Below are 6,000 nucleotides of genomic sequence, written 5' to 3'. Positions count from 1 at the left end.
AGAAATGTTTAAGTATGTTAACAATGTTAGCATTGATAGGCAATCCTATTAGATGTATAAAATTCAAACGAAAACAATTATTAAAAGATTAATGTGGATTGTGAAGAGGAATAAAATGATTTTCCTGCTATCCATCATGATATATACCATTAAAAAAGAGTTTCATATATTTCCTTTAAGAGTTCTTTCCTGAATGACCTGAGAGTTACGGATTGCTTACTCTCACTATGCCTGGGGATGCCTACAAATGTTATGCATTAGAGATGTGAAAAACAGTACACATACAGGAAAGGACATAAAAGATAAAAGTACAACTTAATGACTTACCATAAATCAAATATCCATAGAAGTTTGCTAACAAACCAGCAGCTCTTATAACCACGGGACCAGTTTTAAGTGACCCCATCTTATCAACATAAGGTTAAAGTTGTTTTTCAGGGGCCGCGAGCCAAAAAAAGGAAGTCATGTAGCCAGAACATGTGCAGAGGAGAAAATCTTGACCTGAAATAATACCCAGAACTGACGATTCAACCCCCATGGAACGAAAGGACCAGGACATGACCGGAACTCAACAGCTAAACTCATCAGAAGCAAGGGGTCCGTGGTCTAGCAAGATCCAGTGTTAAGGCCCCTTTCCACACCTTACCATAAATGTTTAAAGCCCTCCAATCAAAACCTGCCCTGCTATTGCTTCCACATATCAGTCTATTCCCTCTAACCTCTTCAATTTTGCCCCAAACCTCAGATTGGGAAGACAGATTTGAGAGCCTTGCCTCCTGTCTCCTTGCTGGTCAACCTCGCAATAAAACGTTTTTTTTTTCTCAAAAGCTGGTGCCATAAGTATTGCTTTTTATGTGCATTGGGCGTCAGGTCCTCTTGCTGAGTAACATTCTCTGCCTTTCCTTTCCTATTTACAATTCCACCCTGCTCCCCTAATGTTAAACATTGTCTTGTATTTTTTGGCAATAAATTCCTTGCTTTTTAAAAGTAGTTTTTTATGAGTAAGAATGAATTACTGAGCAATATAGTTTTTTAAACATATAAATAGAATAGTATCCTATGTATTCTTATGTGACTGACTCCTTTTGTTTAACTTTGTGTTTTTAAGGTTAATCTATGTTGTTAAGTGTGGCTCTAATTTATTCGTTTTTGTTGTTGTATGATATTTCCTTGCATAAACATAAAATTTACTTATCTACTCTACTGTTGATGGACATTTGGTTGTTTCTACTGTTTTGGTCATTATGAAAAATGCTGCTTTGAATATTCCAGCTCATGAGCACCCATTTCTAGAGCATTCACTTCAGAATAGAATTGTTAGGTCATAGGATATGCATATGCTATCTTTTATTAGTTAATGTCAATTTTTTTCCAAGTTTATTAAGGCAATTTATACTCCCCCATCCTTGCCAGTTTATGATACTATCAGACTTTCAATTTTTATCCATTGGTATGTAGTTGTGGTATATTATAGTGGCTTTATTTTTCATTTTCCTTATTTTTAATAAGGTTGGGCCCCTTTTCTTCCATTTATTGGCTATTTGGCTTTCTCTTTTTTCTGGCCTTTTGTCCATTTTTCTTTTGAGTTATCTGTCTTTTCCTTATTGATTTGTAGTCATTCTATATGTATTCTAGATACAAGCTATTTGTTTGTTACATGTATTGCAGATATCTTCTCTCACTCTGTAATATTGCCCTTTTATCTTTTTATCTGAATAACAAAAAGTTCTCAATTTTGATAAAGTCAAAGTTAACATTTTTTTCTTTAAGCTTTTTGTTGTGGTGCTAAAATCATGTTTTTCATATTCCTTAAGACATCAAGATAGTTCTTGAGGTCATCAAGATATTTCCTTATATTATTTTCTAAAAGCTACATTTCCCATTCTTTCTTCTAGTCATACCATATGGCTTTTGTCTCCTACTTCCCTGAAAATATAAATTCCATAAAATTGCTATTTCCAGTCTCAATCCATCCTCTGAGCTACAGAAATGTATTTATAGTTGTCTATCTGACCTGATTGCTTGTACACTTCAAATGTAATAGATTCAAAAAGAAACTCTTGATTCCTTAACCCTAAAACCAGTCCTCCTCCCAAATTTTCCTCTCAGTTGTTCAGGCTCAAAATTTGAGTCAACCTTGATCTTTCTCTTTCCCTCAGCCCCTAAATCTAGTCTATCAGAAATTCCTGTTGTTTCTCCCTGAAATATTTCCTGAATTCAACTGTTTCTCACCATCTTCATTGCTAGCTCCTGGCTTTAAGTCTGTCCCATCTTTTCCTTGGATTACTGCTGAGTAACCTAGATTGTGGACAAGGAGCCACTGACAGGACAGAATATGGAGAGACAGAATAGTTTCCTATAGGCAAAAGTGTCAAACAAGAGTGCATTTTATCTCCGTATCTGTTTAATCTGGACACAGAACATATCATATGAAAAACTGGGTTAGCCTCCAATGAAGGAGGAGTGAAAATTGGTGGAAGAAATATCAACAATCTAATTTAAGATATGCAGATGACACCATCTTACTGATACAAAGCAGCAATGACTTGAAGTGATTTCTGATGAAAGTGAAAGAAATTGCCAAAGCAGGACTGCATTTGAGCATCAAGAAGAAAAAAATCATAACTATAAAGAACTATGCAACTTTAATGTAGACAATGATGACATTGAGATTCTTAAAGGTTTTGTTTACCTTGGTTTAGTCATCAATTTAACTGGAGACTGCAGCCAAGAAATCAGTAGAAGACTGAGACTTGGAAGGGCAGCAATGAAAGAATTAGGAAAGATCCTCAAGTGTAAGGAAGTGTCACTAGAAACTAAGGCCAAGATTATCCACACCGTCATAGTCCCAATTACTATGTATGGGTGTGAAAGCTGGACAGTGAAGAAGACTGATAGGAAAAACATTGATTAATTTGAAATATGGTGTTGGAGGAGAGATCTGTGGATGACTTGGACTGCCAGAAAGATGAACAGTGGGTCCTAGAGAAAATTAAGCCTGATAACTATCACTGAAGGCAAAAATGATAAAACTGAGGATGTTCTACTTTGGGCACAACATGAGAAGGCAGGATTCTTTGGAAAAGAGTAATGCTGGGAAAAGTAGAAGGCAGCAGGAAAAGAGGGAGACCAAATATGAGATGGATTGACTCCATAAAGGAAGCCATAGGCGTGAGTCTGCAGGAACTGAGTGGGGCTGTTGAAGACAAGACATTGTTGATGTCACGCATTCACAAAATCGCCATAGTCGGAGCAGACCTGATGGCACATAACGACAACAATTGCAGGAGGCTTCTGACTCATCTCCCATCTACTTTTGTCTTCTTGTGGCTCTTTCTCTTTAGAGTAGACATATTAATCTTTAGAAAATGGAAAATTGGTCATATGATTTCGCTCTAAACTCTTGCCCTCAAATTTAGAATGAAGTCAAAACTTCTTTATATGGCCCACATGCCTATTTCTTCCACCTCGTCTAATACCAGCGTTTCTTTCATTAGTTTTGTTCCAGCCACATTGGCTTCTTACTTTTCCTCAAACCCACAAACTTGTTGTCACCCCAGGACTTTTACACTTGCTTCTGTCTCTGCCTGGCTTGTTCTTTCCTGGAAGTTGGCTTGGCTAGCTCAGAATAGTGCCTGGCATATTGTAAGTGCTCAAAAGCTATTGATAGACAAATGGATGGGTTGAAAAATGAATAACTGGTTGGATGGATGAATTTTTCAAGGATAAAACCCATTACTAATGTATCAACTGATTATTTTTTACACTAGTAATTTCAGTTTAATTTGTTGGAGGTGGGTTAAATGTGGAGGTAGCCCTGAAAAAAGCCCTGCAAGCTCTGTTTGCTTTTTGAATCAATTCCTCAATTTCATACAGTTGCCTTTTTATCCAAAATGGATTTATAATTAATTTGAATTCTGATCAGTTTGATTTCTTTACTCTAGATGATTTGTTTCATGGTCGCGCACCAGATTAAACAAACAAATGTCCCAGTGCTCTGAAATTCCTCTTTCTCCCTGAGATCTTATGCTCCCTCAAAACTATTTGCTTATAGTGGGTAGACTCTTAGACTGGAAGGGCCCATGGAAAAGATCTGTTTTTAAGCCTGACCCATTGCAGAAATCTTCCAAAAACATTTCTGTAGGTGATCATTGAGCTTATGCTTAAATATCTTCAATGATAAGAGACCTGTTTCTTCAAAAGACAACTGATTCTTATAAAAATGAATCACTAGAAATATGGGTGGGGGGCATGACTTTTTTTCTCCTTAGGATATTAATCAAACTGATTGATTAGAAATGGAAAAGACTGGGTTTTGAGATTTGGATTATATAGGCATGAATGAAAAATATAAGGAGAAGATCTATTTTGGATCTGTTTGAACTGTTTACTGTTTAGCAAATTGGAAAATAAGAATTGAATTGTGTAAATTAGAGCCTGTGACAGATTTAGATGAATAATCGGAGAAGTTCTTAGTCCCCTTCTGTCTAACCACAGAGTAATTGTTATGGTTCATGGCAAATTGATGCTCTGGAAGACTCACTTTTGATATTACTGTAAAATATTTTCCCTGAGTCCTCTGGGACCTCCTCCCGTCTTTTTTCTTTCTTTTTTTTTTTGTGAGGAAGATTGGCCCTGAGCTAACAACTGTTGCCAATCTTCCTCTTTTTGCTTGAGGAAGATTGTCGCTGAGCTAACACATCTATGCCAATCTTCCTCTATTTTTTATGTGGGATGCTACCACAGCGTGGCTTGATGAGTAGTAGTAGATCTGTGCTCAGGATCCGAACCTGCGAACCCTGGGCCATCGGGCTGCTGAAGCGGAGTGTGTGAACTTAACCACTATGCCACCGGGCTGGTCTCTCCTCCTTTCTTTTGTTATCCTGTAATAAATATCCAACTATTTATCATTTCATCCATTATATTATGTTGTGCAATATGTTTGTCAACACCGCCATTCCCTGAGTGTCTTAGGGGCAGGGACTATGTCTTGTTTATCTTAGTTTCATGGTAGGGCTCAATAAATTTGTTAAATGAATGTTATACCCTCTGTAATTAAGACCTCTAACTAGTGCAATAATCAATTGTTTGCTCTCAACTTTCTTGGATAATCTGGCTCTTTTTATTAGTTCTTTTCACTATTTTAAACTCAAGAGGATTCAGTTTGAACATCAAATATTCACTGTGTTTGCCATGTTTTGTTATTGGTTAGTCTGTGTGTTTTCTATATTCTGAACAGGATTCTCCCTGGAATTAATAGCTCTTTCTGGCACTGAATTAGGGTGCTAGAAATTTCTTGTTAAAGTTTCCAAAATGATTTTCTTTTTGAGGAAGATTGGGCCTAAGCTAACATCCACTACCAATCTTCCCTTTTTTGCTGAGGAAGATTAGCTCTGAGCTAACATCTGTGCCCATCTTCCTTTACTTTATATGTGGGATGCCTGCAGCTTGATAAGCTGTGCATAGGTCTGCACCTGGGATCCAAACCAGTGAACTCCTCACCAGCCGCCGAAGCAGAGTGCCTGAACCTAACCACTATGCCACTGGGCCAGCCCCCAGAATGATCTTTTAAGGACTGTAGAGATTTATGAATTACCACCCCTCCCATAAATATTCAAAATTTCTTTCATGGAGTTAGCTATCAGGAAAATGGAACTCATCAGTACCTTTAAAAAAAAAGTTCTTAAAATAGGTGTTCTTGTGTTCAAATGTCTCTTCATGAAAATATGCATATTTTCTAAATAATTTTTTATTTTTAATAAATAATTGAATTTTCTCCATTTCCTGCTATATAGTACTTTCCTTTATATAGCTTTCAATATATAGAAATAAACAAAAGTATGTTTATGACTATGTGAGGGCACATGCACACACACACACATACAAACACACCAATACACTCATGCTCAGAAACACACTCCCCTTGAGGCTTCCTCTAAATTATCAGTTTAATGGTGTCCTCACAGGGTGCAGCCAGAGAGTCTCAAGCTGGAAGCTTGC

This window comes from Equus asinus, chromosome 3 (assembly GCF_041296235.1).
Source record: "Equus asinus isolate D_3611 breed Donkey chromosome 3, EquAss-T2T_v2, whole genome shotgun sequence".
Classification (NCBI taxonomy): domain Eukaryota; kingdom Metazoa; phylum Chordata; class Mammalia; order Perissodactyla; family Equidae; genus Equus; species Equus asinus.
Note: the sequence above shows the minus strand (reverse complement) of the source record.